The sequence below is a fragment of the Ascaphus truei genome, chromosome 5 (genome assembly GCF_040206685.1).
Source record: "Ascaphus truei isolate aAscTru1 chromosome 5, aAscTru1.hap1, whole genome shotgun sequence".
Lineage (NCBI taxonomy): Eukaryota > Metazoa > Chordata > Amphibia > Anura > Ascaphidae > Ascaphus > Ascaphus truei.
Genome location: NC_134487.1, coordinates 184,113,118 through 184,126,678, shown reverse-complemented (window position 1 = coordinate 184,126,678; position 13,561 = coordinate 184,113,118).

Here is a 13,561-nt window from a genome sequence, read left to right as displayed (position 1 = left end):
TTGGTGGTGGCAACTCCTTGCATGCAGGTAACTGTTTGCAGATACATCTTTGAAATGAACAGTTGTCTGTATGTTCAAATCATCATCCACAAACAGCACCAAATCCAGGAAAACAATTATCTCCTCATGGATGTGTTGAGTGAATGTAAGGCCCAACACATTGGGTGCAAACCTAGCAATGATATCCTCTAGAACTTCTCTTCTTCCATCCCAGATGATAATAATATCGTCGATGAAACGGCCATAGTATACCAAGTCCGCCCCCAGCTCAGCATTGTTCCAGATCGAATTCAGCTCCCAAAAACCCATAAATAGGTTTGCGTAGCTGGGGGTGAACTTGGACCCATGGCTGTTCCACAGACTTGAAGATAAAATACTTAATTGAATAGAAAATAGTTGTGGGATAGAATGAAAATCATGCATGATAGTAGAGAGCTCCGTTGAGATACAGGAAGTCTCCCACCCAAATCTAGGAAATATTTTACAGCAGCTATACCTTTGCTGTGTACAATATTGGTGTACAGAGCTTGTACATCAAGGGTTGCCCATATATAAGTGGATTTCCGCTTAATACCCGAGACCGAGTCCACAACATATACAGTGTCACGAAGGTATGATGGTAACTGGACCAAATAGGGTTGTAGATAGTGGTCCCCATAACTGGACACTCCAGATGTCATGGACTCGATCCCAGATATAATTGGCCTACCTGGAGGATTGTGAAGATCTTTATGCACTTTCGGCAGATGGTAGAACACAGGTACACGAGGATGAGGGTTATTTAAACATTTAAATTCTGCAATAGAAATAATACCCTCAGATTTTGCCTCATTCAGCATTGATAGAAAGATGTTCTGATAGTCCACTAAAGGATCACAATCTAGAGGTCTATAGAATCTTGCATCCGATAGAAGTCTATCTGCTTCCCAAATGTACTCGATGACAACATTGAAATCCTCTTTAAAGGTTACAATTCAAATGCTTAATATTTTGAAAGATACGGTATGGAAAGTTGATTATGTCTTAGTTTCATGTGATGAATCATCATTGTATGCCGTAATAAACCACACTGATGGGTGTACTACTATTAAGAACAATTTAACCCAAAATGGAGCATTAGATTCCACACTGATTTTCTCTTGAAAGTATCAAACGCATTCTTAGTCACAATAACTTCTGGTATGGAGATCATTTCTTCTTGCAAATTAGGGGTACAGCCATGGGTACCAGGCTGGCACCGAACTATGCCAATATCTTTATGGGCATGCGGGAGGACCAATATGTGTGGTCTGGCCACGAGTTCGGCGCAAACCTGGACAGTGGCATCGGTATATAGACGATATACTGTTTATCTGGCAAGGTAGTACCCATCTTTTAGAACAATTTCTGGCAGGTATGGATAATAATAATTTTAGGTTAACCTACAAATACAGTACCTTGGAGGTAAAGTTCTTAGATTTATCGATCTACGTAGAAAATGGCAATCTAGAGACTAAGACCTTTATAAAGCAAGTAGATTGCAACAACTTTCTACAAGGGACTATTGGCCACTTAGATACGTGGATAGACAACATACCACTAGGACAACTACAGAGACAAAAACACAATTGTACACAGAACAGAATTTTGAAGAACAAGCACAAGACATGATCGGGACATTCCGAGAGAGGAGATATAATAAAGAATTTATGGAGGCAGCATATAACAAAGTTTCAGTAATGGAAAGAACAGAACTGATTCAAAATAAAGATAGAGAGACAAAAAAGAATGAAGAAGAGGGGAACATATCTATACCCTTCATAACACAGTACAACAGCAGCGCACCACAAATAAGAAAAATTATACAAAAACATTGGGAAATCTTACATAAGGACCCAATTTTACATCAATTCCTACCAACAAGGTCACAAGATATTTACAAAGGCACCTAATTTAAAACAGAAAGTGGCCCCTAGTTGCCTGAGAAAAGAAATAACAAGGATGAATAATATAACTCAATGTTTCCACAAATGTTTAGGTTGTAAAGGATGTACTGTAAATTACACCCAAATTTAACTAAATCTTTCAAACATGTGCAATCTGAAGTGACAAAGGAAATCTTTGAAATCAAAGATTTAATAGATTGTAATTCAGATTTATATAATCTATGTGTTGCAGTGTCCCTGCAATAAACAATACGTAGGCCGCACCACACGTAAATTAAATGTCAGGGTAGCTGAACATATTACAAATATCGAAAAAGGTTTCCTTCAACACAGTTTATCCGATCACTTCAAAGAACATCACTCCCAAGACCCTAAGGGATTGAGATTCATAGAGAAAATTAAATCGAAATGAAGAGGGGGGAACAAAAGTATCCAAATCTCTAGACAAGAAACGTATTGGATATATGTTCTAAAAACACTTATGCCTCAAAGCCTAAACATTGATATTGATCTAGGGTCTTTTTTATGGGATTGATATAAAGTGCTTGGATTTTCCGAATCTTGTCACTTTCATGACAGTGCCACTTAAGAAGGTAAGAGTTAACCAATGTTAAGGAATTGTTTGCTGCCATTATACTCTTCTGTTTATTAGTCTCTGTATCATGTAATTCCCAGATTGTCTTTACTATGAATGTGCCATTTGTGAATTTTATAAATATCTATTGTTTTGTAGTATACCCTAATGATACTCTCTATGTCCTAATCACATAGTACCATTTTAGTAATATGTGTGATATGTTATCATATCACTACCCCAAGAGCTCTAAGGATTAATGTAGTTGAGATCTAATTGGATTTATTCGAAACTATGGTTTGACTATATCGTTTTTCCAAAATAGTTAGGTGTCTTATTGTTCTTAGATAACCTGTTTATACGTGCTAGCATTCCAGGATTGGTTATGAGAGCTAATACCATGCCAGAGGTTAAGTGTGATGTTCTAATAGATATCAACTGTATGTATGCAACAGCTGAATGCTTTCTTTATTGGGTATTTGCACTATTTCCAGGGTATTATATATTATCTTGAACCCAATATATTTGTCTAAATTAAGATTTCTCCATTGTACGATTTAAGATATTCATTTTATACTGAATTCATTTTATATAATCTCATTTTTCCAATTGTACGATTTAAGATTTTTTCCTTCATACTGAACCCAATATATCACGTTACTAATTGTATAATGTATAATTGTATGAGGAAGTCACCCTATAACGGGACCTGTATCTCAGGAAGCAGGGCGTCTCCGGACCTAAAACCAATGCGGTTCAGCTCCGGAGACCCCCTGCACATCTACACTATGAATAAAAATGTATTTCAAAATATTTTTTTTCCAGTGAGATTTGCGGAGAGAGAGAGAGAGAGACGTATCTCTCTCTGTTGCAGACAGATCTCGCCAGGGGAGCCCTTCTCGGCAGGCAGACCATCTCGCCACCGGCTACTCGCCATGTTTGAAAAGGTTGCTCTCGCAGGTATTTAGACCTTCCTGGATACCGTGAGAGCAACTCACCAAAAGCATGCAAGTTCAAACCCCTGCCGAAAGTGCTTTTTCGCCGCTTACTGCATGGACCCCTAAGTCAGGCAGTAGTGGTGGCGGCACTCCAATGGTGATCCTCGTGTTGGAAACAAGATGAGGTTGCATATTTTCACTGACAGCGCCTCTCCCCGTTGTTGCAGTAAATGTACTATAGATAGATGTTGCAGTGCAGTCATGCTCAGAGAGCATGCGCTCCTACTCCTTCACACCGCCGCAGAAAGAAAACTAGGCAGGTTGATGCCTCCCATCTTCACTGTATCAACAAAACTGGAACTCTTAATACCTATAAACTTGTTGATGGGTGCTCAAAATAAAAACATTTTTCCTCAAGCTTGTGTCTTTTATGAACAGCCATCCATAAAAGCTATTTGATAGAAATATCGAGCCCTATTTAATATGCTGTTACACTGCTTCCCAGTGGTGGAGAAGAAATCAGCTCAAGGGTAGTAGAAGATAAAAGCACTTAAAGGCTCTTTGGGCTACATAGATAGCCCATTTTCCTATTTAGGAAAATGTCATAGGAAGAGATTCCCTAAACTCTGATAAGGAGTACCAGAGCTTTACCCATATTAACGGACATTAAAGTCAATGGCGGATTACACTGGATCATGCTCAGATAACCCTTTATGGAACTTAATGTATCCCATCCATAGACTCTACTAGAGCTTTGACCTGTTCTATATAATTATTTTCCTACAAGTTTCCTATGCAGTATGTATATCCTAAGCGTTCTAAGTCATTGATATATTGATTATTAAATATATCTTGAACATTGAAACAAACAGGAACATTTCTAGTCAAGATGTTACATGCCTTCATTTTATTGAAACATCTAATATATACTGCAAAGTGGTATCGGGGCTTTAATGCTTATGTAGTCTCCAGTGGCAGGGAGCATTTTTAGGAACAAGAAGTACTTCACCTGCTGTGACCTTGCTTCCTCCCTCTTCTTTGAAGGCTCATTTTAATCAAAACAAATAATTCAGTGGAGACACACACAGTGCTCACACAGCTTTCTGCCTGGAGACAATGGTCGGTTTTCTGCTTTTGATTTTCTGCATGCTTGCCAAACAAAAAAAACCTTGTTTAACAAGAAACATGAGACACTTTAGAATTGCATGATTGGCAATTGAGAGAAAAATATAACTTTAATTACCATTAACTCTGGGGAGGGCTTACATGTATTTTATGGTTCCAGTGTGACAGCTCTTTAAAGTGTTTTAACCAAAATCACAGGGCTTTTATACAGTGGTGAGTTGCAATTTTTGAGCAGCTGTTTGAGATGTGATTGACAAAGGCAGTGATGTAACCTAGGTTCACCATTACCTGAAATCCGAGGGCTGTAGGAAAATGTTGCACATTCTTTCTCAGCCACTTTGATATACTGTACAAAGCACTAGAGATTGGCATGTAAACCTGGATGCACTGACACAGTAGTTGAAGCTTGATGGGACTAGGGAGTATGGAGTACCACTACTGTATCACAGATCCACAATTCAACAGGGATTTGTTATAGAAAGATGCTCTTGTTTTAATAGCATAGCAAATATTTCAACCTCCGTGGATTAAAGTCAGTGAGATGAGAGGGTTCTTGATGAAAAAAAAATGACATTTTAATACAGAAGTTTTTTTTATATAAATGAGACTCCATTAAAGTCTATGAGACAGATTGTACTAAAAATCAGTGAGACTGCCTCCAAAGAAGGGCTGTTTAGATCTTGTAAAAATCTATTTAAAATTAGGTATAAAGAGCTTTACCCCAGTGCTTGACAGTTTTACACTTTGCACAATGCCTTCATTTTCACCACTGCTCTGACCCTCATACTTACTCAGAGACAGCAACCTTTAACCCTTTGAGTAGCCCATGACATTAGCCACTTGGACTTTTTTTGCTTATTTACTTGGGGATGTAGGCAGATGGAAAAGGGGAGGACTTCTCTGCATCTGTTACCATAATCAGTGGTGCTTCGATCATGTGAGGAGTGGTCAAGTGATCGAGATGTGCCAGATTGACTATGGTACTCAAAGGGTCAAGAACTGGTCAATGAGATTTGTCGATCTAAGACTAAAAATGCAATTTTAATGGAAAAATAGTTAATATTATCAATGATACTTCAGTAATGTCTATAAAACTGGTGGGGATAAAAAGTCAGAGACTGGCCCCAATCCGTGAGATTTGACAGGTCTGCTTATCAAAAATTACAGATAGCAAACAAAAATGTTTTTTTGATAATGCCAGAATAACACTACCTTTTATTGTGTTGCAGTTATTTTTCTGTAGTTGCTGACAGGTTTAATAACTTTTCAAGTTTAGACCAGAAAACCTAACGCTAGAAGACACAATACCAAATATAATTGTCAGGATCTGTGGTTCGCAATGCACTCGGCACACCCAGTGCTTACCCCAACCCATGATCGGGGCCCCCGCTCCACCCGTCAACTGTGATTCTCTTCTTCCTTCTCCTGTCCCGCCTCCAGACTCCGCCCACATGGCGACATCATCGCTCAGTCTTACTGACATGCCTCCTCCAGCCTGTTCCTCATTGGTACCTCTCTCCTATATACAGTATGCTCAGTCGGCCCACTGGCAAATTGGCTGAGCATAAACCTTCCTATGTGCGAAGTGTTCACTGCTACCTTTGCCTCCACAGTCTTGTACGGTTCCTAGCTTCTCTGTTCCTGACCCGGCTATTCTTCTGGACTCCGCACTTCTACGCACCTGACCCCGGCTACCAATGACGATCCGCACCTCTCCAATCCTGACCTCGGCAAAGTACCACGACAATCCTTACCTCTCCAATCCACACAATGGCTAAGTACCTTCAACGATCCGCACCTCTCCAACCCCTGACCTCAGCAAGTACCTCTGACTATCCATACCTCTCCAACCCCGACCCGGCTAACTCGACCATTCTACACTCCAGACGCGCCCACGCGGCTGTGGGTTGGTATTTATATATATCCCCACCTCGGCCTCGCGGTCCGCCTTGTTTGTGGTGAGCACTCAGTTACAATAATAGACTGTATTGTATCTATGTGAGGATTTGCCATCCTGGTGGTAGCAGACCATCTCCTCACCTCAATAACCCTTCCGTGACTGACACCCAGGATGCACTATCTCATGGCCCCGTTACGCTCGTACGCGGATCTTGCGCGGCCTGACTCTCCACCCGCGGATTCTAACACCGCCCCCCGCAGTGACGCACAATTAGTGCTCTCATCCAGTCTCCCCGCCTACGAGCGTTCCAAGCTCCGCCCGCTCTAATGATAGAACCGGCGTGGGAGTGACGCTCGTTCCAGGCTCCGCCCCCTGACCTCCGTGATGCGCGTGGGTCAGCACGCGATCGGTTCCGCCTCCATCCCTGATTAGGCTGCATCTTATGGCACACCTCTGTGCACCAGCAGCCTATTGGAGTCTACTTCCTGGTTCCTCCCTGGCTGGCTATTGGAGGTCCTTCCTTTATATACCTTCCTCCTGCATACTCTCATTGCTGAGCATAATCTAGTGTGACGCCGTGCCTTGCTGCATTTCAGTTCCGTGACCTTGCCTTGCCTTGTTGTGCCTGTTAACCTCTTGTTGCCTAACCCTGCTTATCTCCTTGGACTTCGCACCTCTCCTCTCCTGATCCGGCTACAAACGACCATTCTTCAGTCTCCAATCCTGACCTTGGCTAAGTACTCCAACGATCTGATACTCTCCTATCCTGACCCTGGCTATGTACCTCTCTAATCCTGAACTTGGCTATGCACCCTGACGATCCGCAACTCTCCATTCCTGACCTGGCAAGTACTTATAACTATCCTCCAATCTATAATCCTGACCTGTCTTGCACGACTACTCTACATCCTAGGCACGCCTGCGTGGCTGTCGGTCGGCGTTAACCAATTCCCTTCCTCAGCACCGCGGTCGCGCTTCGTTTATGGTGAGCTCCACGTTACAATCTACTGCTCAGTTTACTATAGCTAAGAATAAAATGTTAATTACTAAATAACTGTAGTTGTCTGGTCTAAGTTGTAAGGCTGTATTTAGATAAACAAAATTTTAAAGGACTTAAAAAAAATATTTTTTATATACACTACCGACACACTTTATTGAAGTGTGGTCGGTACCGCAAGCCGGGAAATCTCCCGGCTTGCTAGTGGCCGCCCCTCGGCGTGCCGCGCGTCATAGACGCGCGGTCACGCGTCATAGACGCGCGGTCACGCGTCATCGGGAGCGTGCGCCCCCTGCACGCGTGTCCAGGGGCTCCCCGAGGGAGCCCTGGTGTCCCGCGATCGCGGGACAGCGGCAGGGGGTTCCGGGGGACCCGGCGGACCCGGCAGCGGTAGGGAGAGCGCCCCGATCGGAGGGCGCTCTTCCGCTGCTTCGGCGCGCGCCCGTCACACTCGGGCGCGCGCCAGGCTACTGCTGCGGCACAGAACGGGCAAATGCTCGAATAAACTGTGCCGCAGCAGTAGCAGGGTACCCCCCCCCCCTCTGGGTCCCGCTTACCCCTGCTACCGCGGGTGAACTTGCAGGCATTGCACGGAGTTTGAGGCAGAGGCGACAAGGTCTCCGGAGCTCCGCGGCGCACCCTGCTAATGGAGGCCACCATCTTGAAATTCACGTGCATGCACAGTACATTCATGCATGCGCAATGGCCCCATAGTTACGGCGGCCATCTTGCGCAGAACATCAGATAGTAGCCATTACAAAAGGTGCACCGTGGGGACTACAACACTCAGCAGCCACTGGGGCTGCAAGATCACAGGTCGCAAAACAGCCAATCAGGCTTCAGCAATACCCTGCAGCCAGAAAATATACTTTTGGCACGTCTGGGACCACACGAGTCAGAGCTGGGGCAGCAGAGGAGTAGGGCGTGCATGTGCAGGGTGTCTGTGGCACCTGCACTATGCCAGAGACACCCCTTTAGGCCCCAGCTGGGATGCGACTTCCCTAGCTTGTGGTTGCGACAGGGACCGGCCCACCAATTAGGAACCCGGCCCTAGAGAACCATGTTGAGGGACACAGCCAGGACGCAGCTGCGGACTGGCGCTTCATGGTCTGGGAACAAACCACCCTCCAGAGAGAGAGAGAGACTGTAATGATGGGACACAGTAGTGGTGTACCGAGAACCCAGAATTACCCAGTTCCCGGCGTTACCCGGCACATTTCCAGCTACCCGGATATAACCCGGACCCAGCAACTGAGAAGTGGACTCGGCGCCGGGTAATACCTGGCGTCGGGTAATGTCAGGGCAGCTGGAAATAATCTTATCACTTACCTTTCCGAAGACATCTAGGACCAGCAGCAGCGATCCTGTGGTGGTGACAACATCGGAGGTGCCTTCAGCCAGCGGGGGAGCTGCAGGAATTCCTTTCCACAGCACCGGAGCAGGTAAACAGTGTGTGTGTGAGCCGCCGGGGAACCACGTTACCGGAGCAGGAGACGGAGCGTTCCTATTGAACAGCCGTGTGTCCAATAGAAATGCTCCATCTCCTGCTCCGCTCATGTGGTTCCCAGGCTGCTCACACACACACTGTTTACCTGCTCCGGGGCTGTGGAAGGGATTCCTGCAGCTCCCCCGCCGGCTGAAGACATCTCCGATGCTGCCACTGCCACAGGACCGCTGCTGCTGGTCCCAGATGTCGCCACCACCCTGCAGGTAAGTACCAAACCGGGTAACTGGGTATCCGAACGGATAGAACCATTGATTTTGGCCGGGTACCCATTACCCTTTATTTTTTATAAATGAGGACCAGGTCCAACACTAGTCTACAGTCTGCTTTACCAACTATACACACGTTAGAGGGCAGCGCGATCACACACAATTGGGTGGACTTGGTACTTGTGGACACCAGGGTGGTTGGGTGCCCAAGGGCCCCTCTGGGCTTTGGGGGACTATTTATCCAGGTGTGGACACGGTGTGGGAAGGTACAGCCATGCGTGTCCTATTTGATGACATTGTACACTGTGATTGTTCTTTTGCATATAGTAAAACTGTTACTCTTAGCAGCGTGTGTTTTATTCCAATGGGTTCATGAAACAGGGTTATGCCACATAGTAGGATCCCGTACAGATGTAGGCACTGTCACGCACCAGGCTCCCAGCAGTGGAGGCTCGGCCCTCCTGTAAGCCACAGGTAATGCACACACACACAGTAGCTGCCATATCTCCCAGGGGGTGGGGGAAAGTGCGCTACATTTGGAGGCGATGCTAAGTTTTCAGACCTGGAGTGCCCTTCTCAGCAGTTAAATTAGTAAAGACCAGAACACCATAGTCATGCCCTCTCAGCAACAGGTCTATGATTGGGCCTTATAATATCCCGTACCCCTGCGCCACATGGTTGCAGTGGAAGGACTCCCCATCCTTACGTCTATAAGTACCATCTGCAACCACGCATGAACCTCCCCGGGTCTGGCCAGTGCCAGGATCCTAGGATGCAAACATGACACTGATTTCCATTCTATTACCGTACTACTGGTTACCGACCACGAGATATGCCTGGAAGATGCCCCTCAGGCCCTAAACCAATCTTAGGTCCTGCCTTAGCTTACCCACTACTATACTCCGGCTGTCACCTCCCCTGACGCATCCACTCTGGGGCCCTCCTCAGCAGTCCCCTATAATGCTGAATCCCTGGGAGATGGATGGCCACCAGTGCACCAGTCCGGACACACTTACCCGTATTCAGGGTAATCTTCACCCTAAGTGTGGCCTCAGAGACACCTACCGCTAGCCAGTACCAGAGCAGCCCAGTGAAAAAACCAAGCCAAGACTCCATCTACCACAGTCGCCTGTCCACTGGTGGCTCTGGCTTGGGTGTGACATTACTCCAACTGGTGTACGCCATAACACAGTCCGCTCATAGTCACCCATACCGCTGACTAAAAATCTTCTCCGGGGTGCGACTCACACCACTGGGAGAAGAAAGGTTAGATGAATGGCGTGACCACGCGGAACAAGTACTGCCAGGGTGGACGTGCTCTGACGCAATAAAAAGGCAACGGATAGTCGACTGCCTGTGGCCCCTGGCCACCAACATCGTTCGATTATATCGCAAATGCCATGCCGATGCAGAGGCTCAAGATCTGACATGAGCCTTGACCAGGACTTTCGGCAAAAAGGACGAACCAATTGCTCTATTGGTTCAATTCCATGCCCTCAAACAGAAAGAAAAGAGGAACTATCTGAGTTCCTCCATCGTTTGCAGCTAGCCCTTTGGACATTGCTCCACAAAAATGTCATCCGGATGACTGACCTGGACGACTACAGGACCAAGCAATTCCTGCAGGGAGATTCACTCAACCATCCCCTAGTGGCCCGTATCTGCTGCAACCTCACCACAGAAAACCCTCCCAGTAACGAGGACCTCATGGACCGAATCCAACATCAGGAGATCATCCTCCAGTTTCAGAACCCCAGGCCAACTCGTGACTGACCTAGAGGAGACAAATCTATGACTCATGCCAAGGAGTCCCACAAGGACGAGACCAAGGAGCCATCTGCCCCGAAGGTCAAGGAGGCATACAGCATGGAAGAGGACCCATCCTCCCAAACAGTCTCCCGCCAAACTCCAAATATCCAGGCGAGTATCCCCTACCTACAACGCCCGCGTGGACCCAAGTGGCATCATCTGCTACAGCTGTGTCCAGAAGGGTCACTTCTCGCGGGACTATCCAGAACCAAAAAAACTCCAACTAAAATGTTCCAACCCAAGTCCATGATATGCAAGATTCAGGCTGCAGAAACAACCTCCCCACCCTCAGAGAGCGCACCAGCGGCAAAACCTGATGAAACCTAATCATCGGACACTTACCGTCATGTAGGACCGGCTGCCATCATCCGTGTCCTTGTGGACGGCATATACGCATCGGCTTTGCTTTGCACTGGGTCCCAGGTGACCATTGTGTAACGGCCATTCTATGATCAACATCTTAAACATCTGCCCTTGCACTCGTCAGACAAGATGAAGCGGTGGGGCCTCAGCAACGAGGAGTATCCCATCGATGGCATGGTGCAGGTTCGGCTGGAAATACCCCAACTAAACACTGGCAAGTCCCACATCATTGATGTGGAGGCGCTAATATGCCCTGAGCCTTAGCAACACCCAAGTTCTCAGCTCATATTGGGAACCAACACCGATGTACGGGCAGTGATCAGTACCTACTTGCAAGACGCCGATGAACTACCCCTGTCTGCCCTACAGATCCACCCGGTACTACTAGAAGAGTGCTGCAAGGTATCGGCCCAAGATGGGCATGGGGTCACCTACAACCTGCAACATTCAGTATGGTCCTGAGATCACTGCATGATGACCATGGCCATCTCGGCATAGAGAAGACCTTTGGGTTGATATGAGACCAGTTCTTTTGGCCATGGATGAGAGAGTCAGTAGAATGACACTGCCGCCGGTGATCACAGTGCTTCCAGTGCAAAAGCCTCCCCACCAGTGCTGCACCAATGGCTCACCTGAAGAACTCAGGTTCCATGGACCTGGTGTGCATGGATTTCCTGTGCATTGAACCAGACACCCGAGGTATTGGCAACGTGCTAGTCATTACGGATCATTATACCCGCTATGCCCAAGCCTTCCCCACCAGTTTTTCAGCAGGGGGAGAGTATAGCAGGGCCCCTTTGGGTCCCGCTTACCTCCGCTACTGCGGGGGAACTTGCAGGCAGTGCAGGGAGGTTGAGGCAGGGTCGACCAGGTCGCTGGAGTTCCACGGCACACCCGGCTAGCTGGGGTCACCATCTTGAAATGTGCATGCATGCGCAGTATGTTCACGCATGCGCAATGGCCCCATAATTGCAGCAGCGATCTTGGTACCCCCTGCACAGAACATCAGATAGTGGTGGTCATTACAAAAGGTGCTCTGCGGGGACTATGTAACGCGTAGCTCACCACAAACGAAGCGCGACAGGGAATTGAGTAATGCTGACCCACATCCATGCGGGCGCACCTAGAATGTAGTAGTCGTTCAGGCCAGGTCAGGATTGGAGATGTGAGATTAGTGAGGTACTTGCTGGATTCAGGAGGGGTGCAGATTGTAGAGCGTGTTATACTCCCACGCCGGCTCTGCGAGACCTCAGAGTGGGGGCGGAGCGTGTGTCACTGCCCCGCTGGGACTGTTGATCAACAGAGCGGGGGAGGAGCTTACCGCGCGCATCAGCGGGGAGGCTGGATGAGTGCCCACAACGTACAACAAGGCGAGGGGCGGGGCCAGGGCCCGCAGATGCCAAAATAGACTGCGCAAGATCCACGCACGAGTCACAGGACCAGAGGAATGCGCATCTTATGTCTCTGTCACCAAAGGACCAGTGAGGTGAGGAGACGGTCCTTGGCCGCCAGGATGGCGAATCCTCACAGACTAGAACACCCAGCAGCCACTGGGGCTGCTAGATTACATGGCGCGAAACAGCCAATCAGGCTGTGTAATACTGATGCTCACAACAAACAAGGCGGGACCCCAGTATTGATGTGGGAAAGTGTAAACGCCACCCACAGCAATGAGGGCACGCCTGGAGAGTGGGTATTCAGGTTAGCTGGGTAGATATTGGAGATGGGAGAAAAGTCCTGATACTTGCCGAGGTCGGAGGTTGGAGCCAGTAGAATAGTCAATATCTGGGGTGCCGTGGTCAGGGGTTGGAGACAGGAGAATAGTCAATGTCCAGGTGCCGTGTCAGGGGTTAGAGAGATGCGGAAGGTCAGAGGTAAGCCGGAGTCAGTAATTCAGAAGAGCAGAGTCCAAGGTTCAAGGTTCAAGCCAGGTCAGTACAAAGGGAATTAAACAGCAACAAGGTTAGAACAAGGCAAGGCAAGACAAAGCTAGGAACGGGGTAATGGGAACACACAGGCTACAAGGAATTATGCTCAGCCAAAGTGCCAATAGCAAAGCTGAGCATATATAGGAGAACAGACCCAATGAGACAGGGGGGGGAGGAGGAGTGGAGATGCGGGCCCAGCGGAAGCAGGGATAGGTGGAGCGGTGCAGAAGAGGTGGGAGTGTTGAACTAGATCAGTGAAGTTAACACGCATCTGGGGAGCGGTGCACAC